Below are 27,305 nucleotides of genomic sequence, written 5' to 3' on the forward strand. Positions count from 1 at the left end.
AGAGGGAGAGAGAGAGAGAGAGAGAGAGAGAGAGAGAGAGAGAGAGAGAGAGGAAAGTGACTCAAATCTATGAGCCTATGAGGGGCATTTTTAGTCAAACCACTATACCCAACCTCCCTTGCAGCCCACCCTTCCTAGGTAAGACAAAGTAACTGTGGTGTATGTGTGTGTGTGTGTGTGTGTGTGTGTGTGTGTGTGTGTAAGAGTGTTTTGTGGAATGTCAACAAGGTTGGAAGATGGTGACTTTCCCTTTCTCTTGTCTCTGTTCCCTGCTGTCTGGAATGCAGATGTGCTGGCTGGTGCTTCAGCCGTCATCCTTAACCATAAGATAAGCTTGTGGGTAGAGAGCTTCACATACCTGGGAACTCACCCTTTATACCAAGAAGAATTGTGAAAAAGCCAGAAATTTTACACAAGTCACAGGCTGTTCAGTTATCTTGCCACAGATCCATGACGCCAGCAGAAAACAGGAGACTCCTGGGTCAAAAGCTCCGACCTTTCCACTCGTGGTACACAGGTGGCAGGATGCTCCAGGTCATGCCGGTTTGCATCAGTTTTTCTTGCCCTCTCATCTATGGGGCATGGGTAGAAGCTAAACACAGAAGGTTGGGTCCCTGGCATAGAAACCCAGAGCCTGGAAACTCCAAAGCTTTTATGATGGGAGGCTCTGCTAATGTGACCCTCCCACTACTGCCCTAGCAAAATGTTAGAATTGCACTGGACAGCAAACATGTCTGCTTTCGACCTAGTAATTCTCATTTTTGTGACATTTTAGCAAAGAATGTGGTTACTTTTTGCCCTTGTACTTAAAATCTGCCTGAGGCTAAATGGAAGAGTTTTGAATTAATGGCATTGGTAGAGGAGATTTTAAAGACAACCTAGTACTGACTCTGTTGTGTAGTTATTAGTGGTCTTTCTTATGCAGATCTACAATGAAAAGGAGCAAGTCAGTAAGCAGCACCCCTCCAAGGCCTCTGCATCAGCTTCTACCTCTAGGTTCTCAGCCTGTTTGTGATTCTGTCTTGACTTCTTTCAGACTATGGCTATGAAAGCATAAGCCAAATAAGCCCTTTCCTCTCTAACTTGCTTTTGGTTATGGTCTTTCATCATAGCAATAGTTACCCAAACTAAGACAAATATTGGTACCAGGAGTGGGGTATGAACCAACTCAGACATGTAACCCTCCACTACATGCTTTCTTTTATAAGCATTGCCTTGGTCATGGCGTCTCTTTATAACAATAGAACAGTGACTAAGATGCTGGGAAATGTAGTCTTTAAGCTGCACACCATGCTGCCCCAGGCAGGACTCTGTCGGTAGTAAAGAAGGGAGTATGACTATGTTGGGTGGCAGTTCCCAGTCATTGCCCAAATCCCAGTCCCAGTCCCCTGGCTTACCACCTCTGGTCTTGGAGTAGAGGCAAAAAAGAGTTCCTGAAGCTGGGAACATGGCATATGGAGTACAAAATCTCTGAAGGTGAACAGGAGTGGAGGGGAGATCCTGTGCAAGTGGGTTTGGGGAAGGCAGTGCTGGATGCTTTACCCAACCCCAGTTCCCTATCCACCATCTCAGGCTTTCAAAGGCTAGAGGGGAGAGTGGGCATGCAAGACACACCCTGCGGGACAATGAGCAGGGGCTGCAGACCCTGGAAGCCACGGTGGAAGCACCAGCAAGGTGAAGCTACATCCATCAGAGATCAGGGACGGCTTCCTGGGGGTGGTGACTCACCACCCGAGTCTAGAAGGATGAGTTGAAGCCTGCCACACCCATGGACTGGCGTTAAAGTGAGGAGGACAGGATTTCCCTTAAAAAGGCCTGCCTATGTTGAAGACCACGCACTCGATGAATAGATCTTTTGTGAGTATAAAGAGTTGGAATGTTGCAAATCAAGAAGCAAAATTATCTCTGACTATCTTTTGTCTTAATAGTTATTTATTGCCAGCCTCCAGATCTGACTTAGCATCTTGGTGACGCCTGGGTAAACTGTCTGGAATATATTCACCAAGCGCACCACGAGCTCCCACCAACCTAACAGCGAAGGACACCTCCAGACAACTTTTGAAGTCTGTAGCAGAGTTTCCTTTCAAGTTTTCTATAATTTGATGCCCCCCGCCCCTGTTGTAAGTGTATTAATTTATCAGTTTGTTTTGTTCTGTGATCAGAAAGGCTTGCACAATCTCTTCTACAGTAGAGCATGGCATTAGGGACATCCTGGTTCCCACGTTCCCAAGCTGGTTGGTCACTCAGAATAAACTACCAGTTCTCTCCGGAGGAAGAACTATGTTTTGAGTGGACAACTGCCAGGTCACGCATGATGTGGTCCGGTTAAATTTCAAATGTATTTATTTATTAGATCTTGTGAGACAGGGTCCTACCCTGACTGGCCTAGAATTTACTTGTATAGATCAGGCTGGACTTGTACTCATGGGTGATCCTCTTGCCTCTGCCTCCCGAGCTCTGGGATTACATGTGTGAGACTCCATGTCTGTCTTCAGGGTTAGATCAGTCTCCTTAGTACACACACACTCTTCACAATATTGGGGAAATGTTGACTCTAAAAAAACATCAGTTTTTGCAACCTAAACTCCATGAGCATCCTGAGCTTTCACTAACCCCAGTAACTGTGTGGGTGTGGGGGAGCAGTATGAGACTAAGGAGGACACCCATGAGACGGAGGCCAGGAGAGGAGGCAGGGAAGGGCACCATTCAGTATGACCTGGAAATCAATACTCAGGATTGATGGGAGCCACCGCCAAGTGCCTGGAGCTGTCCATCATTCCGGCCTTGACTCACTCCTCTTGACCCGGTCACTGGGAGGGAGGTTCTTCTGCACTGTTCCCGTTTTACAGATGTGGTTAAGCAACAGCCTTGGCATAAGTGCAGCCATACCTAACCAGAATTTCCTGCAGCATTTACAGTGTGCCATCCCCTCACTCCATCTGCCTGTTACAGGGTGGGGCAGGGTTGGCAACTGTATAGCCGCCCCAACAGGAGAGAGGGCAGGCAGGGCCAGGCACTTGAGGTCCTTGGAAGCAGGCAAACCAGTATGAGACTTCTAGATTTTTCTCTAGTTACCTTAGGGAAGGAAAGTGTGAACTTTTGGGGCAACCTGCTATGTCTGAGCTGGAAAACCAGGCAGATCATAGTTAGAACCTCTTCATGGGCTGTAGACAATGAGTTCTACCACTTTGAAGCAAAAATCATGGAGTCATACTGCCTTCTTGAGCTAACCCCATTTGCAGCAGCTTCTCTGGGCATCCTAAGTACCACCCCCCACTCGCACACCCTGTGCTTCTGGGTATCTAGCTTGAGCATTCTGCAGCTGCTATGGGCTGGCATCTCCACAGGACAAAGACAGACATCTCAAAGCTGTTGAGAGGCAAGGTCCTCTCAGAAGGCCTGCCTATGTCCACCATGCAGAGAGCTGGCCTCTGACTGCTTGTGGCCCTTGGATACGGGAGCCTTGTCCTGAGCATAGATCTGCCTGGGCACAGCCTGCTGGGCACCACCCACAGCTCTCTGCTTGTGTTGCCCTGACCCTCCCAGGTGATGGTCCTCAGGGCCTGAACTTTGGCCCAGCTGTGACCCATAGGACCCCAGGGCCTATAGAACTCTGTAGAAAGGCTGTGCCAGGGATTTGGGGACTTGATCCCAGCCCCCTTCTCATGCCACTCGATCCCCTCCCATGCTGCCAGGCTAGGCTTGGGCGGCCCATTGTTGTCCTCAGAATGTTTAGGAATCAGCCATTTAATGAGAACAAAAGGAATTAATTGGTGGTTTAGGCCTAATGAGACCGCTGTGCAAATTAACAGCCCTCATCAGCAGAAACAAACAGAGCCTTTAAATGAATTGCCGACGAGCATTAAACTGAATAAGCTTTTGCCTGATGATAAATAGCAGGTCAGGGGAGACCATCTGGCCCCTTCCTGCAGCTTCTTCCAGAGAAGAGGGAGGGACAACAGGAGAGGGAGGAGGAGCCAAAGACAGCTTGGCTAGGGCAGAAGCTAGCGCAGAGATGCAGGCCTTGTTACACACACACACACACACACACACACACACACACACACACTGAGCCATGCACATCCTCCCACTATTCCCACTCAGCCAACATTTGAATTCATTAACATACATTTACATGCTGTCACAGACATCTATTCGCACGTGTTCACTCATGTTCGTAGTCACAGAGACACATTCAAACTCACACATTGCTTTGCACATGTGCGCATTCACATACACACACATGCCTCACTGCCAACAGCTCAGCTAGGTGGTCTAGGGTTACGTTTATCTCCGAGGGGGGTTGGGGTGCAACGTCAGTTCCCTTTGACAGATCTGTATGCATCCCGACAGACCGGAGCAGTTAGGTGGGAGGAGTCAGCTAGTAGCTCCTCTAAGTCATCAGTCTCTACTCTCCATGAGGTACGTCATGTTGCCTGCTGACCCTGCCCTTCCTAGAGAGGGCTCAGCCTGACCAGAGAACAGCCTGGGCATACCACAGTGACTCAGGAGGGCCACAAGGCCCCTAGGTGCCTGCAATGGGTGATGTCTGAGTTTCTTTCTAGAATGAATGTTCTGGACAGCGGGCTCCCCTATTTTATTTATCCATTTATTGAAAAGGTACCCATCTCCTGTCATCTTCAGTCCAGTGTCTTTAGTCCAAGCACAGTGACAGCCCAGTCAGTCTTTCTTTGTTGAGTGAATGAACCCACATTCTTTCAACTGAACATAATTAGGATATGGGGTTTGCTGAAGTTTCGAAGTTTGATGAAAATCCTCATGCTACCGTTTATGCACAGAGAGACCCTCTCAATGCTGCCTTTGAGTGAAATGTCCTTGGCACCTGGCCATTCTATTTACCCACAATGCACAGGTCGAAGGTGCTTCCTTTATCAATGTCCAGAGTAGCTGTACCTTGCCATTCTGTTTACCCACAATGCACAGGTCAAAGGTGCTTCCTTCACCAATGCCCAGAGTAGCTGTACCTTCTCAATGCCTGTCCAGCCCAAACACATAATATTATTCATAGATTTTAATTTACATACCTGCTCTTTACTCATGAAAAAAAAATTTGTTTTCAACTTGGGAAGTGTTTATTCTTTCTCCAGGTTATTTTATTTGCTGTACAGGGTTAGTCGAGGCCATGATTGCCAAGTATATCATGTGTCTTGATCATAGTTCTGAGGTTTGGGCCTGTTTTTTGGGTCACATGACACAGTAACAATTTGACTTGGCCAAGTTTCTGTCAGGAATAGATCCACCTGTCTACAGGTGAGACAGCAGCTTGTGTCCTGCGCTGTAGAGATACTGACCAGGGGACAGTGCTGGAGAGAGCCTGGTGGCAGGCCTTCCTTCCACAGTGGGGGTGATATCTTGTTGTATCAGAGGACGCAGAGCCTAGTACAGCCTAGTGCTAGACAGGAAGCCCCCTCCGACAAGTGATTGTCCATCACCCAGTGGATATGGCTCTGCATCAAATACCGTGAGCAGAAGAATGACACCCATGCGACCCCTGACCTCATGCAGGTGACAGCCTGCTTTGGCAAGAGTAACCTCCCCACTCCTACAATTTACCACCCAGTAAGCAGGACCTGGATGTAGCTCAGAGGAACACAATAGGGGTAGGTCAGAGGCTTTTGAGGACCTGAATGCCACCAATAGCCCTAGAAAGCAGGGAAAAGGCCACTTGGAGGCTCTCTAGGGAGCAGGAAACATTCAGGGAGTGTAGGCAAGTGAGCAACAACAGTGGCGGGGGAGACTTTCTTTGAAGCACCATATGCTTCTCCAGCTCCTCAACCCACCCAACTGTGGGACCCTGTGAGAGCCGAGGACACCAAGGCACAGAAAAGGAGTCAGAATGGTAACAGGTGGGACTTGGCCCTGCCTTTGCCTGGTCTCTTGTGATGCCCCTGGGAGAAGATTGAAATGACAGCTTAGGTCATTTTTCCTAAGCCTTCCTTCTGCTTTGATGAGTCCCATGAATAATTTGGTGTGGTGTGGCTGCATGTGAGTACATGCAAATATTAACATGGGTGCACATACATGTTCATGTGAGTGACTATATGTGTGAATTTTGTGCATGGGGAGGCCAGAGGTCAGCTTAGGGTGACTTTCTCTATTGACAGCTATCTTGGCTTTTGAGGCAGGGTCTCTCAGCAAACTGACAGCTCACCTAACTTAGCAAAGCTGGCTGGCCATTGAGCTCCATGGAGTTTCCTATCTCAGTCTCTCCAACCCTGGGATCAGGAACGGCCATGCCTGGCTTTTACATGGGTGCTAGGGACTGAACTCGGGTCCTCATGCTTGTTGGGAGCGTCTTAGAACTAGCCAGCCCCACTTTTCAGATGTGTCATTTGGATTCATAACTGCATTGGTATGAAGATGCATATACTTCAAGGTGAGTTATATTCATTCTTTTCCTCCTAATTTTAAAAAGAATTAAAATATTTGGTGGATACCTGACTGTGCCTACTGGATAAACCAGCCTTGTTGGGAAGAGCCCACTCCCCCCCGCAGCTGACCACCCAGAGGAGCCTGCAAGCAAGGGCCTCAGACCTTGCACGGAGCTCCCCATGCTTGGCATGGAGGAGATGAGGCTACTGAAGCTTGCTTCTGCAGACTACTCTCCATACCTTTGGGGACCGGTACCCCTGGAGGCCAGGCTGGGAGGGCATCTGGATGACATCCTTTGTGTCTGAGAAGGCATGCTGCTGCTGCTGCTGCTGACACCAGGACAGGGGATTCTTTTTCCTGGGACCAGATTGTCAGTTCACTGGGGGTGATAAGCGGTTTGGCCTCCAAGATGAAGGTTACGGTCATAACTCACTGTGCCAGAGAGGTCCCAGAAACACCTCTCTCATGTTTACTGTCTTCGTCAAGGCAGGCGAGGGCTGTGCTTTCTAAAATGGAGGGTGAAAAATAGCCTGCCTGTGCCTGGGGTGGGGGAAGGCCTCGTGTTAGAGGAACCCCCGGTCTCAAGTTCCTACTGCTGCTAGAAGGTTCAGGATTGCAAAGCCCTCTTTAGTTCCCCTTTGTTTATCGGGGCAAAGAAACAAGCTGCCATTAGTATCCAGGACCACCCAGGAGCAGGCTTCAGTTTCATAGTCCATATTTTTCCACGAACTTTTTCTGCTACCCCTAAAGCCTTTCCAGTGTTCTCTCTCTCATTGGCCCTGAATGTTTCCTTCTCCTGCTATGGTCTTCTTCTTCCGGGAAGTCCTCTAGGAAGTCCTCCCTCCATTGTCTCCCATGGACCACACAGCCTGGCTGCCATCACCTATGCATGTCTCTGTCTGCCCTAGAGTGAGAACCACTGAAGGACGGAGCCTCTAGCCTGTTCTCCATGTCGTTCTCAGGCTTGGTATGCTATTCTGCACACAGGCGATGCCCATCAAATGATGAGAAGCAGACTGGCTCTCCAGCCGGAAATCACCTTGCTCTACTTAGACAGTCGGGGGACCTGCAGCTCTATTCAAACTCCAGACCTTTGCCTCGAGGCAAGCCCAGCATCCCCATTTCTAATTAGACAGAGTCCTGACCTTGACTCCTCTGCCTCTTTGGCCAGGGAGAAACTCAGGACACCGGGCCTGGCAAATGCATGACTCCAGGAATCCATAAATATTGATTGGTTGTTTGCAGAGTAATTTAAATGTCAGTTATAAGCCTGGGGTAGATAAAGATCTGTATCAACAATAAAGCTGAATGCAAGCCATCGAGCCCTGGGGAAGGAGCTTTGGGTTAAGACAGAAATGGAATGCATTTCTGTGGGGAGGGAGAGAGTCGGGGTGGGCTGTGGATCAATGACTGTGAGACTTGACTGCCACAGAAGCTTAAGCTGGGATGTGCTTGCTCATTACCGAGTCTGCTGTTTGGGGATGGAGGCAGTCTCCTATCCGCCCATCAATCTTTCCATCTGTCTACCCGCTCAGTGCAGAATCCCTGCCCCTCCCTTGTTCAGGGAGCTGCAGACAGAGACATAGACACATACCCAGGACTGACAGACACTCCCGTCTACAGATGGGCGACAGTATAGAGAGAGATATGGGGAGACAGAAATGAAAATGAGAGGAAGGAGGAAAGAGCCTTGTGCTTCACATGCAGTGAACTTGGCTGTGGACTGAAGCAGGCACCTTGGGTGCTACTTTGTAGCTAATTTTGCAGTGGCGGAGTATCTCAGCTCCTAAGACCATCAGAAATAGTTTTCCCATGGTGGAGATCCTGGATCTATAGGTTGAGAACCGCTGCACTAGGGTTCCATGCTGTTGGACTGCTTAATTAAACCTTTGAGCCTCAGTTTACTTACTCATCCCCCAAATGGGCATCTTATATAATGTCGGATTTCTAGGTTTAGGGAGGCCTAGATTCCATAGTGTATATCAACTGCTTAGAACCCAAGAGGTGCTCCATCGATGTTGGGTCTCTTCACGCCACTTCAGGGTCTTATCCTAAACAGTCATGTGATCCTGAGTGTCCAAATATACACTCTGTGCCTTGGTCTTCTCATCCTTGAGGATTTCGATGCCTGCTTGCCTCCTCTGCCTCCCCCCCCCATGACCTGTGTTTCTCTGTGATTGACCTGAGTGTGCACGTTCTGACCCCCGCAGAAGGGCTCACTGTCCTCTCTTTCATGTAGCCACAGTTAGATCTAGCAAATGAATTGCTTCCCTCTGCTTGGCCGACACAGAAAACCACGCCTGACAGCTCTCCAGAAGGGATCGATGGGAGGATGTCTGATTTTGAGATGCTCTGAAGGCTGCTCTGGGAGGCTGAACCGGATCCACTGTGGTTCAGGGTCAGTACAGATGTTCAGGAGCTGCCAGCTCATCCTGGGATCCTGTTAGAGCCAGCAGCATGGCAGAGTTGCGGGTTGTTCTCTAGGCTGGGCAGGCTGGGTGCTGCCTCTGCAGTCTGGTCCTGCACCCCTCACCCAGGTGATACCCACACTCCCCCCATCCAGGCTTCCTGGGAAAGACCCACTGACCTTTGACACTCATTCTGGAAGGCTCTGCAGATTCCCCTAGGTGTATGATGCTTTCCATGATGCTACTTCCTCGTGTGGGTACTTGGGGCTGTTAGTTTCTGAACCCCCAACTACACCCCACTATGTTGGCTTGGACATCTCTTCTCATTTTCTCATGTGAGAAACAAAGGCACGGAACTAGAAAATGACACACAGTCTGTCTGTCAGGGACATTAAAGTGGCCAGCCTCTTACACTAAAACCAGGCTTTTTGTTGTCAACGCAGAAAACACGGGTCCCACTTCAAAGTGAAGAAGAGAGAGTTTATTCTGGGGTCAAATGTGAGTGGTCGAGCTTGGGAACACAGATTTAGGTTCCCCCAAACACATTATTTCAATGTGATAACAGTTTTTTGAAGTGCATCTTAGTTGTAACAGAACAACGAAAACCATAAATCAAAATACTTTCAAATATATAGGTGGAAATATCAAGCCCGGTGGGGTGGAGTCACAGAAAGGCAGGCCAGTCTCTACTGCAGGCCTCGGAGGCTGTCTGATGACATCCTCAGCTTTGGTACAGGTAGAAGGAGAAAAAGAACTTCCCAAACAGTCACAAAGATACTAGATTATATACAGAGGTGGAAAATAATTGGCTAGCTGGGTGGTGGGCGGGGGAGAAAAGTCAAGATAATTAGACTCTGGACCTGCAATAACATTCTGACTCCCTGCAGCCTCTGGTTTGACACAGGAGTGGTTTCTTTCCTGAAACTTCAGTTTCACGCTGTCAGTGACATCCTGGAGGCCACAGAAGAACTTGTCCCTGTGATCTGGTCTGTCCTCTCTTGGCTTAGATTCACAGCTCTACGGAAACACGACAGTTCATGTCTGAGCCTGCTGAGACAGGCAGCCCGACAGCGCTGCCTTCCACCTTGCCTGCTGAGCCTGGGCAAGGAGAGCCCTTGGGAGCTGAATGAAGCCCAGGCTGTTATCAGGTGCAGAAGAAAATCTACTCAGTCTAGGCATGGTGCTGTATACTTGCCATCCTGGCACTCAGAGGGCTGAGGCAGGAGGATACTGTGAGTTCCAGGCCAGCTATGGAGAGACTTTGTCTTTAATTAAACAGAAGAAAGAAAACAAAAGGAAAGGAAGGAAGAAAAAGAAAAGGAAGGAAGAAACAAATGAAGAAATGAAGGAAGGAGAGAGTGAAGGAGACAGGGAGGGAGGGAGAGAAGTAAGGAGGGAGGAAGTGAGGGAAAGAAGGAAGGGAACTCTCTTGGAAAGCATAGAGAGACTTTCTGATTCTGCTCAGTGTGGTCCTGGGCATCACTCCCCAGGGCTGGGAGTAGAAAAGTGTGCTCCCCACCCTTTTATGGGTCCCTCTGGATTCTGACCTAGAGTTGGACAGTAGGAAGACTGTGTCAGACTGAAGTCTTCTCCTGCTCCAGCCTCAACTAAACACATGGCAGGGGCTTCTTTTATCAGACCACGTGCCTGTCCTTTCTCAAGGGAGCTGAGGGATTCATTAAATGAAGCTAAGGGCCTATGGCCTTGACCCTGGCGCTGAAGAGAGAATGTGGTGAGAGAATCTCTTGGAGGGATGGGTACTCCAGGGTTTGGAGGAATGCATGCCTTTGATGAGGGTCAAGAAATTCTGCCTCCTGCATAGTCTAGTTAGCACCTGACCTGGCCTACCCTGCTACTCCAGGGACCTCCCCCAGGAGTTGATTCAAATCAGCATCCTTTGGTCTCACTCTGCTTGCCACACCCTGCCACACACCACTCAGAACTCCAGTCTAACAAATCTGCGTGGCTTCTGAGTGGCCTCTAGCCTATCCCTTCCACCCGTGGGTTGGCCTTGCAGCCCCCCCATCCACACACACTCCTAAGGAGAGTGCTCAGCTCACTCACAGACAGACACGTGCGCACTATCCTGGACTGGCTTTAACTGGTTAAGTCCAGAAGGAATTGCAGTTCTGCTGGGGTTAGGACCCTGGGTCAGTCTGTAGAAAGAACCCTTGCTCGCTGTCTCTTCCTGTCTTCCACTCAGGACAGCGAGGCTTGAAGCTTTGGCTTCTCTTCTGCAGGTACCTGTATTGAGGACAGTGCAGACATGGAGTCACAGTCCCTCAAAGGGAGGAGAAAGAAGAGGGAGCCATCTTGGCAGCAGGTCCTCTGCCGCTGGGAGACAGACAGCAAAGCGTGATCTGGAGGGCAAAGCCGAGGTGGGTAGATTGGCAAATACCCCCTCCACTTGAGGGCTTGGAATCTTCTCCCTCCAAATCTCCAGTCAGATCACTGTTTCTTAACTACTAAGATCCCTTAGTGCCTGTCTTCTTGGCTGAAGATTTAGGGTGTAGGGCAGGCAGAGTTCCAGGCAGGTCAGGGCCAAGAGGTAGCAGGGAGCATCGTAATACGTGTTGTGTTCAGCATGGCAGAGGAACCAGCTGGCAGGTGGAGGAGCTGGGCCGCCTGCGCCTCTGAGGTCTCGCCTTCTTGCTAGGTACGACGGACCTCTCTTTCAGTCCGAACATTTGCTGCTTTTATTCTCGTTCTTAACACTAATGAGACCTGAAATATACCAGGGGCATAATGGGTACCAGGCAGCAGTCGTGCGCATTGTGACACGCAGCTTCATTTTAGTTCCCTGCTTTATTTATGAGGGAGATATTATGTTTTATTCCCATTTCACAGATGTGAAATAGGATATGTAATATACCTAGCATCAACCCTGCCTGGTAGACCCAACGGGTCAGGACTTGCCTAGACAAGAAGTCTTTTATTCTGATGGAGTTTCTGTTTCAAGCTCTGGGTTGGGCAGCCTGGAGCAGCCCTCTCTTCCACAGCGCTGAAATTCAAGGCTTGTCCTAAACCTTATCATGGGGTAGAAAAATGGGAGTTTGAGACAGGGCTAGAGGGTGATTCAAAAAGACGTCCTCCAGGTGAGGGTGTTGAAACGGGGCCCTTGAAAGGTGATTTCAGTAGTTCAAAGGGAGCTCTAGCTTCCTGCACAATACCAGGCAAGGAGGTCTTGGAAGGTAGGTGTGATGTTCCCACATTTGGTTCATGGCTTAGTTTATTTGGGACATTGAAGGAACAGCGGGGGCTGGCAAGATGATTCAATGAGTAAAGGCGCCTGCTGCCAAAGCTGACGGCTCCAGTTTGATCCGTGGGGCCCACGTCTTGGAAGGAGAGAATTGACCCCTGAAAGTTGACCCTCTGACTTCCACAAGGGCACTGTGGAATGTCGGAACCCATTTCCCTCATGCCCCTTCTCAAACACAGCAGCAACAGCCACGGGAATACAAATTTAAAGGCGCCAATCTTGGCTGAGGTATTAGCCCAATCCATAAGGCTTGCCATGCAAGTGTGAAGAACCAAACTTAGTCCTAAGAAGTTAGACAAAAAAAAAAATGTGCCAGATATCATAGTTAGAGACTGTAGTCCCAGCACTGGAGAGGCAAAGACAGGAGGACGCCTGGGGCTTGCTGTTGAATTCTAGCCCAGGAGACTCTATTTAGAAAGAAAAGATGGGTGACCCCCGAAGAAGGATAGCAGAGGTTGTCCTCAGGACTCCACACCCACACATGTGACCCTACACAGACACACAGAAATATACACATGTACACACACACACACACACACACACACACACACACACACACGGGAGCTCGCTCACGAGCACACACACGCGCGCACGTGGGCACACACACAGAGAATAATTAAAAGCAGCAATCCATATTGATTTACCATTTCTGTGAATGATGTCATTTTCTATTCACAGCCATTACACTTAAAAAGCTATTAAATGGCAAATGTTTCCTCTAGCATCACTTAACTCTGGGTACTTGGCCCCTCCTACTCAGGATAAACGCACCCCACGAGGGAAACGTTCATTCCTCGGAGCTCATGCAGCTTCTCAAATACATGAGCACCCAAAACACCTGGGCCCTTGCTAAATGCAAATTCCCCCTTGAGAGGCCTGGGCTGGGTCTGAGGATCTGTATTTCTGACAGGTTCCCAGGGGAGCCTCAGCAACAAGGGGCCCTAGGTCTGCTGGTGCTCCCTCCCATCCTGGGGACAGGCAGGTGCTTCCGTAGAAATGGGACAGCAAACCCACCAGACGGCATGCAAAGCGAAAGGAGCAGATCCATGCCAAGTCTAAAAGCCAAGGCCTGGAGCTGGCAAGCTGACTTAGTAAAGGCACTCGCCACCAAGACTGGCAGCCCAAGTTCAATCCCAAAGGACCCATACAAAGGTGGAAGGAGAAAACCAGCAGACATGATGTCATGTGTGCACCCATGCATGTTCACATATACTCCTCTGTGCACATATGAACCATGGCATGTGTGCACTCACACACACACAGAATAGAAATAAAGAAAGGCCTTTTATAAGAAAAGAACCCAGACTCTTGCAATTTTTTCTTTTCTTCCAAATATTATTTTACTTTCTATTTAGTTCATAACTTAGAACTTTTAATATCCCTGGGCACAGCCATGGGAGTTAGAAAGCTGCTGATGTCCTCGCTCCCTCTCTCCGCCCCCCTCCCCACCCCAACCGCCCCCCTGCCCACCTGGACCCCGAAAGACCCAGCATTTGGGAGTTTGATCAAAAATCGCGCTGGTTGTTTGCAGCCTGGGGGCAGCCTCTTGCTGAGACACAGCCAAAGGCGCTGGCCTTCTGGACTATTCAGGGCTTTCCGGTGTCTGATCGCCTGCCATGCCCACAGACACACCACCCTGCTGTCCGCTGGCTGACTGTGGATGCTGGTGGGTGTGCCCTGCTTTCCCAGGGGTAACAAGCTCTAATAGTAGGTGGGGGGAGGCCAAGCAGGTAGACATAGGTGAGGAGCCTGAAGCAGTTCCTGAGCAACTCGTCCAAGACCGTGGGCATAGGAGATGCGTCATCCAAGTGTTAGACGGGGGAGAGGCCGGGTGTGCCAGGCTACCGTACACAGTAACTCATTGCTCACTTGGATAGATCACCCTTGTGGAGCTGGTGAGGTGACTTTAACCTGGCAAAGGAGCTTGGCGGCAAGTCTTGAATTCAATTCCTGGGACCCATGGGGTGGAGGGAGAGAACCAATTCCTGAAAGTTGTCTTCTGACCACCACACATCTACCCATACCCATACATACACACAAATAAATAAATAATAAACAAACACAAGATGTCCCTGATGCCCATTTTCAGGAGAGTCATGCCCCTGGCACATCTTGAGCCCAAGAGTGCATCCACCCGGCTATTGATGGCTCACAGTGGCCGTCCGCCCAGTGAGACCTCCTCATCCAGATCAAGGCGATTGCCCTGGTGTGTATAGAATTGAGTTGAAGGTCAGAAGACATCCAGATGTGAACTCAGGATTCGTACCTGTTGCTGGTCTGGTTGTGGACTTCGAGTGTGCCCCGTTCTCCATAGTGCGGTTCCTGCAGCACCTGGGGTGTGTATGGATACCCCCACACCATGCCTGCCCTACATGCGTGGTGTGTATGGATACCACCCCACACACACCATGCCTGCCCTACATGCATCACTAAAGGACCAGCTTAAGACATTAGAGCACGTTCATCCACTTCAGAGAGACGAGGCCAAGAGGGGAGCCAGACCATGTCAAAGGAGGCTTTGCACGCTACCACAATGGTAAGCCAGCAAAGGGCCAGCGAGTGGTATGTGCTTTCTTCTTCTGGATTTCTTGGCACTGGCTCTTAAGTACTTGATTTGTCTAGGGGATGATAATAAATACTGTGGGGCTGTTTTTTTGTTGGTGCGTGTGTGCGGGTGCACATACAGGGGTATAGCATGGGCATGCACGTGTTCGTGAAGTCCATAGGTCGACCTGAAGTGTTGCTCCTCGGGTACTGTCTATCTTGCTTTTAGAAACAGGGTCTCTCACTGGCCAGAAACTTACCAATTCAGCTAGACTGGCTGGCCAGGGAGTCCCAGGGATCTGCCTCCCTCTTCCTCCCAAGTTCTAAGAGTACAAACTGTGTCACTCGTTTTTCCGATGGGTGATGGGATGGAGCTCACATCCTCACACTTGAGCTACAAACATTTTACCTTCTGAACCCTCTCCCCAGTCCCTGCAGGTCTCCACAGAGCTTCTGCACTGCTGGCCCAGACTGCATCAGACGCGTCACCTGTGTGACCGCTGTCACTTCAACTCCGAGCAACTACATGAGGTCTACTTTACAAGTTCTGGTTCTTTCAGAGAAGACAATCGAGTCACAAAACATGGACCTGTTCAGAGTTCAAGTTCACAACTCCCTTTTTCCCTTTGAAAGGTACAGCAACCCCAATAGCTAGAATCTTCCACCCCCACTACCCAGGTGCTGAAAACAGGGCTCAGCAAGACCCAAGGGGCTTTGCTCAGCAGGAGGCGGCTGACAGGACCCAGTGCCAGTCTCTACATTCTGACCAGAGCTAGCTGTAGGTTTCCCGAAGGATTTGCCCTCATCACCAAAACAGAAGGCCCAGATTTGACCTGATCTGTCTGTTGTTGACTAAGCATCACTGAGAAATCAATTTCTCTCAAAGTGCCACCTAGCACTAGAATTCTGTTCTTCATGTTCTATGTATGTCTGTGTATGGGAAATCTAAACAACTTGAGTATAGAAAACGAAACCAAAAAACCCCAATGTCACAATTTCTTTTCTTTCTTTTTTTTATTTTGGTTTTTCAAGACAGAATTTCTCTGTGTAACAGCCCAAGCTGTCTTGGAACTCTCCTTGTAGACCAGGTTGAACTTGAACTCATAGAGATCCACCTGTCTCTGCTTCCCAAGTGCTGGGATTAAAGACACGTGCCCAGCTCATCATTTCTTTATTACTGCTAAAGATGATGATTGTTAATTGCCAACTTAATTATTTTCTCTAGATCCTTAAACATGAAATAAGCATGTTTGGGACTGGGGAGATGGTTGGTAAAGTGTGTGCCTTGCCAGCACAAGGACCTGAGTTCAGCTCTGAGACCTATGTTTAAAAAAGCCAGATGAGGCAGCATATGCTTGTAGTCCCAGAACCAGGGAGACAGAGTTGGGCAGACCCCTGGGGCTCACTAGACAGTCAGCACAGCCCACTTGGTGTGTTTCAGACCAGTGAGAGACCCATCTCAATGGAACAAGGTGGACAATGACTGAGGGGCAATACCCAAGGTTGCAATCAGGTCTAGTGTGTGCACATATGTGAACATGGATTCCCACACATGAACACACACACACACACACTTACCTGAAGGTCACACAGGAGGTAGAAAGATAGTTGGAATCAAAGAACTGTGCCTACACCCTAGGTTTAAATGTTCTGCCTGTCCACAGTGATGGGCTGTGTGGAAAGAACACTGACTTTGCAATTTACTTAAAAAAATCCAAGCTAAAATTTGCACTTACTCACTTGTGGGGGGGGGGCAGGGAGAGAGTGTGTTCATGCCACACTGTGTGTGTGGGTTAGAGGACAGTTTTCAATGGTCAGTTCTCTTCTACAAGTTCTGGAGACTGGAACTCAGTTTGCCAGCTTGGCGGTAAGAACTTGTACCCATCAAACCATCTCATCAGCCCTGAATACCTGAATTTTAATTCTTGCCATGAATCCTCCCCATCCCAGATTCTTTCTCCATGAGGCAGAGAAGATATTATGAGAGGGGTGAGTATTGATTATAGGGCGCTATAGTAGGCAGTCCTTAGGATGTCACCCCTTCTGTAGACTTGGGGACAGAGGATGTTACTCTGGAGCTTTTCTGTTTTCATCCAAGAAGGGAACTGAAAGACCATCGCTCACCATGCTCATGTAACACACACAGTTGCTGATGACTGTGGAGAAAGAGTGTGATTCAGAAGGGAATTTGTTCATTTAGAAGTTTTGAAAATTTTCTCTGATGCAGCAAGAACTGGAAGTGCAAGGCCTGGATGTTGGAAGACTTGATCATTCCTGATGCAATTATGAAAGTGATTTTTGGCAGAGGCCGAGAGGACTCTTGGCTCAAAGACTTTCAGGAGTGAAGTTCCTCCTCCACTGGTTCAGCAGAGGGACATCCCATCCTTTGCAGCCTGTGGTGCTTTGAAGAGGCAGGGTAAATTAGAGAAATAGTTGAAAGATGGCAATGGTCATCTCTCCATCTGTCTTCAGGTTCCTCCCACGCTGACTCGAGTCTCATTGAAAATATGTCACAGACCTATGGAAAGAACCTATGAGGGCTGCTCAGTGACTCAGTGGATAAAGGTACTTGCTACCAAGCCTGATGACCTTCATTCAGTCCCTGAGATCTACATGGAAGAAGGAGAAAATCAATCCCCACAAATTGTCCTCTGACTTCCACATACATGCCGATGTACATGTGCACCCATATACATACATACATGAATACATACATACATACACACAAATACAAAATCAGTAATTAAAATTCAATAAACATTTTTTAAAGGAGAGAACCTGCAGGCTTACCTTTTTTTGCATTAGTTTATTTTCTGTTGCTATAATAAAACACTGTGACCACCGGGCATGGTGGAACATGCCTTTAATTTCAGAATTTGAGAGGCAGGTGCATCTTTATGAGTTTGAGGCCATTCTGGTCTACAGTTTATGTTCCAGGACAGTGAAGCCTGATACATAGGGAATCCCTGTCTTAAAACAACAACAACAACAAAACAAAACAAAAACCAAACAAACAAGAAAACCCAAAACAACAACAACAACAAAACAAACAAAAAATTAAAAAAAAAAACCCACTGTGGCCAAGGAAACTTTGACTTATTATGTTTGTTTGGGTTTATGGGTCCAGAGGGAGGCAGGGAGGCAGCAGACATGGTATCTGGCTTGAATGGCAAGTAGGAAGCAGAGAGAGGGTTGAAACAGAGTGAGGTTTTGAAATCTCAAAGCCCACGCCCTAGTGACATGCTTACTCTGACAAGGCCACACCTCCTAAACCTCCTGAAGAGCACTGCCCACTGGGGACAAATTATCTAAATGTCCAAGACTGAGAAGGACATCTCATCCAAGTTACCATATCTTGAAAGCCTAGAATCCTGTGTCCTCCACACAAATAAGTTCAAGATGATGTGCCGGAGGGACTGTAGGGATGGTTGACAGAACTGCTCCAGCCAATGGCCTGTCAATCACCAGACTTACCAGAGGTTGTACTAGACAATCCAGGCCAAGTCAGACCATTAGCTTAACATAGATGTCTGTCCAGACCATCATATGGACTTTTTTTTTTTTTTTGGTTTTTCGAGACAGGGTTTCTCTGTAGCTTTTTTGGTGCCTGTCCCGGAACTAGCTCTTGTAGACTAGGCTGGCCTCAAACTCCCAGAGATCCACCTGTCTCTGCCTCCCGAGTGCTGGGATTAGAGGCGTGTGCCACCGCCCGGCTTATATGGACATATTACAGAAGTATAAGAAATAATAAAATTTCAGCTAGTAAGCGTAAAGCTACTGTGTAGTCAGAGCTATCTACTAAAGATATTTATCGAATGAAGACCTGGGTAGCCTTTTCTCTTGCAGGGAAAAATAGACACTTCAGAACCATGGACAGGGACGGAGGCTGGGGGTTGTGTTTGAAGGAGGCTATACAAACAAATGCCAGGCCCTGGGGTCAGAGTGGGGAATAGAGGTTTTAAGAGCAGGTGAGTCATGTGTGTACAACACACATGGTTCCCATGTGGAAGCTGGGGGCCTTGCTTGGTATCTGGTGGCTCAGGAAGTCCTCGGTCACGGCAAACAGATGGACGGCCATCCTGGAAGGACAATGCATGAAGTGCGGAGCCTGTTGCCAGATCCTGCCCGCCCTTCCCCCACCCCAGTTGCTTCTCTCATATGCTAGGGATTACAGACAATGCAGCAAGCATATGGGGGGCTTGGCTCATGCCACCTCAACTGAAGACAGTTGGTCTTTGCTGTATTCCACAGGTGCTGGCAGCTGGGAGTCCATGGGTAGACACTGGAGGGACAGAACACTGCATTGTTGGTTACTGGATGGCACTCACTGGGAGATGGCTGTGCCTCAGTTCACTTTCTCCCCCTTTTTCACTCCCTCCCCCCCATCCTTCCCCCATTCTCTTTCCTTCCCTTTCTTTCCCTTCCTTCTTTGTGTGTAGGGAATCTCAAATCCATGACTTCACAGTAACACCAATCTTTTGGTTTTGGACTATAGACTTCAAACCTCTCACCTATGTATGTTACCATCCTGCTTCATCTTCACAACCTGCTCTGGGAACAAAGAACAGACTCAGCTGCCTCCCTTTTATTCTCGAAGTGTGAAAACCAGGGCCAGGAGATGGCTCAGTGGACAGCAAACTCTTGAGAGTATAGGCACCTGAGTTCTCATCCCAACATTCATAGTGAAAACTAGGCATGGCCACACGTGCCTCCTATTCCAGTGCAGTGGGAGACGGAGAAAGGGTGATGTTGGAACTAGCTGGCAAGCTGAGCTCTAGATTCAAGGACAGACTGCCTCAAAGGAATAAGGAGGTGGGGATGGAGAGATGGCTCTGTAGTTCAAAGCACTTACTGCTCCTCTAGGGGACCCCACTTCAGTTTCCAACAGCTACAACAGAAGGCTCATAAACACCTCTAGTTCCAAAGCCTTATTTCATTCTCCAGAGGTACCTGCACACATGTGACAGACAGACAGACAGCATGAGAGCCAGAGCAGGGCAAAGGCAGGGTACAGAATGCCAGCCCAGGAGTCAGGGCCCCTGAAACCGGTGTCCTTCTTCCTAACTTGGGATAAGCATTTAGAATTCCCAATTCAAATTCACGAAGAGGACCCTCCCAGCCTTATGTCCAATGGGAGGTCCCCAGTCTCTCTCCCTTATGAACCCTGAGCTTCTTGGAGTGAATGAAGGCCTTTCCTCTTTATTTGAGTTCTGTTTTGGAGTCTCTTGGGTCATCACTTGTTTTTGCAGGACCCTCAAAGTATGCGGGAGAGGTGCTAATTTCTATTTGTTCTGCATTTAAGAAAGCCTGAGCCCTAAGGTGTGTCTCTAGAAGTCACCAGAGGTTCCTGTGACCCACCTCCTGCCCTCGGGTGCACGTCCCCAGGACTTTTTCCTGCTTCTTTCTGCACTCCACTTCCCGTGCCTCCAGTCGCACATGTCTCCATGAGGCTGGGGTCACATGATCATCCTCACTCCCACCAGAAAAGCCTTTTTTCACCTCAAGGAGTCTCAGGCAATCTTGTGGGGCCCCATGTCTGCTCCAGGTGATGCAGTAGTGGCAAGATGCCTGCAGAGTCCCATGGCTGGAGCTGATTAAGCGACAGTTCTCAAAAGATGAAGAACCGTCACCAAGAAGGTGGGTGCTATGTAGGGTTATCATCCCTTCATGGATGAGGAGATGGCACAGAGGACCAACCACACTGTCTGAGGCCTGGTGACCAGGAAGCTTAAGCTGACTTAGAAGCTGGGCAATCTGACTGTGAAGGTCATAGGTCATCACAATCTTTCTGTCTATATCCTATTTTCACACAAGGCCATGACTTCTTCAAGCCAGGCAGAACCCTAAGTTTTGGGACTGTGTGGCAAAGGGATATATTTCTGGGTCTCAGTGGAGTCTTCTAAGGGAACTATACTCCGGGGATGGTCTTAGGATGCTGTCAGGAGAAACTGAGTAAATCCGGCTTGCTGTGTGACCTTGAGGAAGTCACTTCCTTTCTCTGAGTCTTAGCATCCTATTTGCTAAATGGCGATGCTTGTCCCCGAGTCCCTGCCCTAGGCATCGAGTGGGACTAATGAGATAATTCCATGGATGAGCTTTCGAAAGCCACAAAGCCCACACAGATGTGAGGATTATTCTTATGATCCCTGGCCCTGCAGGATTAGCTTCAATTTATGGAGACAGGAGGAATGGGGACTTCCAAAAATGTCCAGATGTCCAGCAGCCTTGTTCAAATAACATAATACAACCTGCTTTCCAGGGTGACCTCTGATTTATTTATTTTTAGGAAGTGATTCATGCTGGGCTTCCCAGATCTTTCCTGGAACCGCATCTCACCTCCATTCCAGATGCACACATCAGGGGCCATGGGCTCTTTTTCTGTTTTCTTTTCTTTCTCCCTCAGGGCAAGAAATGAAGGATGGAAGCCACTTCCTAGGTCGGCTGCTGGGTGTTTCTCATGGTTGCCTGAAAAGGAGGCTTGTCTTGGAAGAAGGGCAATCAGAGGTTCACTTCCAGTGTGGGAAAAGGCCAGAAAGAGGGTCACAGGGCAAGCAAGCTGTGCCAATTGAGCAAGTGAACTTGAACGGCCTCATTCCCCAGCTGAAGGGCCTCTCAAGGCCTTTCACACATGGGTGAGTGTCATTCAGCACTGGCCCCATAGCAACAGTCATATTCCCTAATGGTTTTCAACCACACCTCTCCCATCCAATAGCTTTCTGGGGACCAAAGCTTCACCAAGTGAAGGGGTGGCTTAGCACCACACTCTGGCTTCAAAGGAGGACATGCCAGTCAGGTGGAATTTAGCATCCTGGACTCTTTTTTTTTCCCCAGAAAGACAACCTGCTTACATCTTCCGAAGAAATTCTCCCTCTGCCTCCTTGACATCCTAGGGGCATTTACAACAATTTGGAGGGGCCATGAGGCTCCTCGAAAACAGAACGCATCCTTTTCCTTGCAAAGCACCCAAGGGAAGCGTAGGTGTGTGAGTGTACTGGGCATGGTGGCTGTGGAGCAACCATCACTGACAGTCAGCTGAAACAGCTGAACGGGAAGAACTCAGTGCAGAAGCGGGGAGTGGTTCATCGGCCTACACCCCCTTTTGGGATGCCCGGTGTGGGTCTGAGAGCCCAGCCAGGCACATGTCAAGAGGTGCAAACAAGAGCTATCCAAGGTATGCACCTTCAGGTACCATGAGTCACCCTGGGTGGGTGGCTTGTGGCTAGCATTCAGGGAGTGAGATCACAGGCTGCAGGGGATGGAGGAGTTGCCCCTCCCAGGTGCTGTGCTACCAAACTGGCACACAGTTACCCTTCCTTTTCTCAAGTCAGCTCTGCGATGTTCGTGCTGTTATCATCATCCCAAGAGGGAAGAGGAGGAGACAGGACAGAGAACAGCGGCGAGGCTGCAGGGCTCCTGAGAAGTGCAGGCAGGGAAGGGTTCTGCCATCAGGATGACTAGAGACCCTCTACTGGGAAGCCACAAGTTGCTGTCCTGAGGAGCCTGAGAGAGCCCCGAAAAAGCTTTTCGCTGGTGAGGGAGTCAATGGAAGCCTTCTTAAAAGCAAGGCTATACAGTCCTTTCGCTCTTCCCTTCAGCAGAACAGATGGGGATAGGTTCAAGTCAGCGACAAGCTAGTCAAGGTCTATACCTGAAACCACACAAAACTCCGCTCAGTACAATGGAACTTCCTGGAGGGTCCTTGTCCTGGAGCCTAACTCCAGTGACACTGAGCTCTTCCCCAAAGGCACCTGGGAGTCCAGTCTGGACTACCTGGCTCTTCGGGCAGCCAGTACCCCATGTTATTCCTTGAACCCACAAAGTTAGACTGCCTCTCACGCTGAAGGGTGGAACCGCCACGTCGCTCTCCACTGATGTTCCTCTGTTGGCAGAGCAAGAAGTAGAAGGAGGAGAAGAAATAAAACAAAGGAGATGGGATGGCTCGGTTGGTGAAGTGTTTGGTACACAAAGAGATGAGGACCTGTGTTTGAATTCCTAGCACCCACATAAACAGCTAGGCACTGTGGTATGTGCTGGGGAGGCAGAGACAGAGGATATCTAGGGCTTGTTCATACATACATACTCAACACACAACAACAACAACATAATAATAACAATAATAATAAAGAAAGAACAACAATCAATGGAAATACCTTACAATGATTTATTGTGGTTTTAAAAAGCCTCTCCTTGAAATGTCAAAAAGCACCAGGGATCCCACTTCAATATCCTTTATTCATTAAGAGATCTTTTTTTTTGGATTCAATAAACAGGATTTCAGGCCCAGCGCCCATCCTACCTCCTCCTTCCTCTTGTGGGGGCACGGACCACTTCGAAAAAAGCCCAAGCTAAGCCTCACAGTGGACGGAACTTTAATCTTGCTGAGCACATGTTGAGAAAAATAAAACCAATTTTGTTTAGGAAACCAGAGGCCGCACTTAGCTTGAAATGGGCTCTGTGAGTATTCTCTGCTCTCCTTTGGACCAGGGAGGCTGCGTGAAGGATGCTGGGTTGCACTTAGAGGGCCTGGAGACGTAGGTCCAATGCAGCATGGGAGAAGGGGTCCTCAGCAGGGTTCTCTGCCCCAAATCCTTTGATTTTCCCTGTTCCTGGAGGAAAGCAGCTTCCATCTAGGCTGCTTACAGATCAAGGCTAATCTGGGTGTAATTCCCTGCCCAGCTCGCTGCACCCTTAGCAACACATAAATACAGATTAAGGGGTTATATAAATGCAATTTTCTAATTAATCAGAGCAAATCCAGCTACTGCCTGGGACACAGATTCCGTTTTTTTAGCGTGAGAGGCTTTCTTCTTTGAGCTCTGTTTACAAAACAAAATTTCTCTTCTGAGCCTTCCTAATACATAGTAGCTATGGGGTATTAGTAGAGAGGTTTGACAGTTACTGGGAAACTTGTGTTTATGACCCCAAATCCTTAAGTTCTTGACCAATGAAATGAGTCTGGGTTTGGGACCAGTGAGGTCAGATTTCATCTTTGCTGTGTGGCCAAGGACTTGTTACTTAGCCTCTCTGAGCTCCAGTGCCTGCCATCTTGGAACAATGATGAACAAACACCTTATGTTGTTGCTCTCAAAAGTAGACACAACGTCTGAAAGTGCTATAGCATGCTACAAATGGATTCTGTTATTGTTTACAACAGAGAGGGAATGCTGTTGCAGACAGTGCGGGCTACAGCTGAAAATCTCAAGCATGCTCGGCCGCCTCCTCCCTCTCTCTTGGGGATTTCATGACTCAGTATTTACCTTGTGCTGAGAATAGGGTTGACAGATCCCAGAAGGATGTAAGGTGTGCTCTCCCAGATTCTCCAGGCCTCCATCCCCCACCCCACAGGGTAAGGGTAACTGAAGCGTTGACTGGGCACCCAAGGGTGAGGAGAATGGTCCACAATGGCGTTAGTTAAGAGTATGATGGGCAGCCAGACAGACTGCGTGCTCTGCCTCACTGTCTCATGGTGGATTTGCAAGGACAACCTGAGGAGGTGGAGAGTCGTTTTAGTCCTGTTTGGGGGATGAGGGCATGCAGATTTTAGAGATACTGAATGACTTGCTTGTGATTTCAGAGCTCTCCTTAGATTGGCTGTCTTCCTCCCCTTCCTCCTCTTTCTTTCTTCCCCTGGCCCCTTGCCCGCAGGCCAGTCTGGCCCCAACCAGTCAAACCGCCCTGGTGCTGGGATCACAAATATGCTTCAGCACGCCCCGTGCTGTTTCTTTAATGTTCTTCCAGTGCTGAGTACGTGTACACGTGTGCACCTGTTCAAAGTCGTGTGCATGCAAACCCACACACGTGAGATGTGTTCCCTGGTTCCCCGGCATCCACCTGGCTGCCGCGGGAAGTCTTGCCAAGAATGCCCCACGAAAGGGTTGATGGGAAAGCAGACTTGACAGAATCCCTTTTCTTGGCGATCCTGGGAACCAGACCCAGGGCCTGTACATGCCAGGCAAGCGCTCTTCCCTTGAGCTAGACTCCCAGCGGAGGATTTTTCCTAACCAAGTCTTTTCTATGTTTCAGTACCTGTGACACTGAGCAAGGCTGCAGGTCGGAGGATCTGATGATCTACTTCACTAATGAGTGACTCAGCAAGACCAGTGCCAGGGATCCCAAGTCTGCTTTTTTCCTTTTTTTTTTTTTTCTGAGTCATCTGTCCCTTAATATTTCTTGGATGTAGGCTGTTGCCTCTGACCTTTTCTGTGACCCCCTCACCCTACATATAACCTCTGATTTCGCCTGTGACCTTGGACATCGTGGGTGTCTCTGCTCCCTAATTGGAACCCCTAAGGAGAAATGACTTATAGATGGGGGGGGGGGTGATGGGCGCGACCTGGAGACAAGAAATGGCCAGAGAGAAGGGGTGCCTTGGAGACAAAGGTTAGGCAGATTCTATCTTGTGTCCCACACTGTTACCTTAGAAATGCCTGGGGGGTGGGGCACTGCCCACGCAGCCTGGGGTGTGCTAGGTGCTGTCACTTTAAAAGCAAGTGTTGTTAGCTGGGCTATTTTTTCAGGTGTGTTCTAATTGTGCTAATTAACTCTAAGGTAGATTTTAGCACTCCAGCCTCTATTGCTGCCTTCAAATGCCAAAACAAATCTTGCCATAATTACCAGCAATCCTTTTCATTACCGGCTGCCTAATTATCCTATTAATAGCACATCCTAAGAGACAGTATTTGCTTGGCAGGCAAATATTTGTTTTTAAATGAGAAAACACAAAGACAAACTGCTCTGTTTGCAGAAGGGCTCCAAAATGCAAAATGGCTTATATTCATGGGAAAAAATAATAATCCAGATAAAAGTGAATGCTTAATCCATTCTAAACAGCAGGGCATTAAGAGTCCCCGCCCCCAACTGCACCCCCACCCCCCAGCTGGGGCCTCCTTGTTGGGGCCGGTGCTTCAGTGGTTCTAGATGAAGAGGGTGGGTGGGGGTGACCCTGAGCCACAGGGAAAGTTGAAAACAACACTGATCTTCAGTCATGTTAGACTCGAAAAGAATGGAGTCTTAAGGCCAGAGATCCTGTCCTTATAACTGACTGATCTCACCTGGAAAGATGGCTCAGTGGGGCAAGTATTCGCCATGCAAGTGTGAGGACCTGAGTCCAGATCCCCAGAAGTAGCTTGTGACTGTGATCCCAGGGCTCTGTGACTAGGTGGGGATCAGAGACAGAATCCCCAGGTGACGTACCAGCCAGTCTGGTGCATGAAGCATGAACAAGAAACGTCTTAAACGGCACAGACAAACACCAGGGGTTGTCTTCTGAACCCCCGCCCTCCACCCTATGCGCCAGGTGCATACTTGGCATCCACCCTTTCCCTCACCCCTGCACACAGACACAAACACAAAAACAAACACACACACAATTTACATGGGGAGGGATCTGGTCCCATAGGGCGTCTTTTCAGGCCTGTCTTCCTTCTTGTCTAGCTCCCGTGTTGTTAAAGTGAAAAGGAATTGATTGGGCCTTTCAAAGCATTACCGACAGGCGAATATGAAAGCAGAGAGGGCTAGCTGGGAGAGAAAGGGAATCAGTCGGGGGTGGGGCAAGAAGGAAACCGAGGGCGAATAGGAAAAAAATACTTTATACTCACGTATGAAAATGTCCTGATGAAGCCGGTCACATATAATTAGCATATGCTAATCAAATAAACTAATAGAAATGAATAGAAGTGGTCTTGCTCATTCCACCCCCACCTCAGCTGCCCCCTGCCGTGTGTGCAAACACATACACACTTTGTTTTCCTTTTAGAAATCCTTTTAGAAATCGTGAATGAGGTCCCGCTATGTGTTAGGTGGCAGCTTGTGAAAATGTTGTCATGTGACCTATTCGGGCCTGGCCGCATGGCTGCCTTGTATGGTTCAGTTCGGATCCAGTTCTGCCTTTGCGGCTGCATTTCCCCAAGTATCTAAAGAGCACCGTATAGGAAGCTGGTTGCTACCATAAGGTAACCGTCTCTACAGATGGCCTGTGCGTTCCTTCTACCTTTGCTGTTTGGAAACACTGCAGAATGTGGCTACGATGCCAGACTCCTCGATGGGGCTTCCCTGCTTGCCCAGCTGGCATGTCCCTTCAGGCTGAGCTTCTGTCCCACCGGCTCTCAGAGCCCTCCCCTGGTTGTGCTAACTTTTGCTGATGTCCTTATTTTGGCTCCTCAGAGTGTCTTGTTCCCCTCCACAGTGGTTGTCCACCCAACTAGAGATTTTAGCAGCTTGTCAGCGTTCTCATGCCCTCCCACACACCTCAGCCTCCAGTTCTCATATATTGGGGCTAAAGTGCTTCCCACAGAACAGAGGACCTGAGTTTGGATCCCAAAGGCTGTGTGCCTGAAATTTGAGAGCTGGGAAAATGGAGACAGGAGGATCTTTGGGGTCAGTCTAACCAATAAGTGAGTTTCAGATTCAGCGAGAGACCCCCATCTCAAAAATTAGAGTGTGGAAAAACAAAAACAAACAAAAAGAAACAGCCAGGCGGTGGTGGCACACGCCTTTAATCCCAGCATTCGGGAGGCAGAAGCAGGCGGATCTCTGTGAGTTCGAGGGCAGCCTTGTCTACAGAGCCAGATCCAGGACAGGCTCCAAAGCTACAGAGAAACCTGGTCTTGAAAACCCAAAATGATAAATAAACAAACAAACAAATAAATAAATAAATTAGAGTGAAGAAATGATTGAGGAAGACACTCAGTGTCACCTCTGAC

This window comes from Alexandromys fortis, unplaced genomic scaffold, assembly GCF_014885135.2.
Source record: "Alexandromys fortis isolate MF-2015 unplaced genomic scaffold, M_Fortis_MF-2015_v1.1 scaffold_70, whole genome shotgun sequence".
Classification (NCBI taxonomy): domain Eukaryota; kingdom Metazoa; phylum Chordata; class Mammalia; order Rodentia; family Cricetidae; genus Alexandromys; species Alexandromys fortis.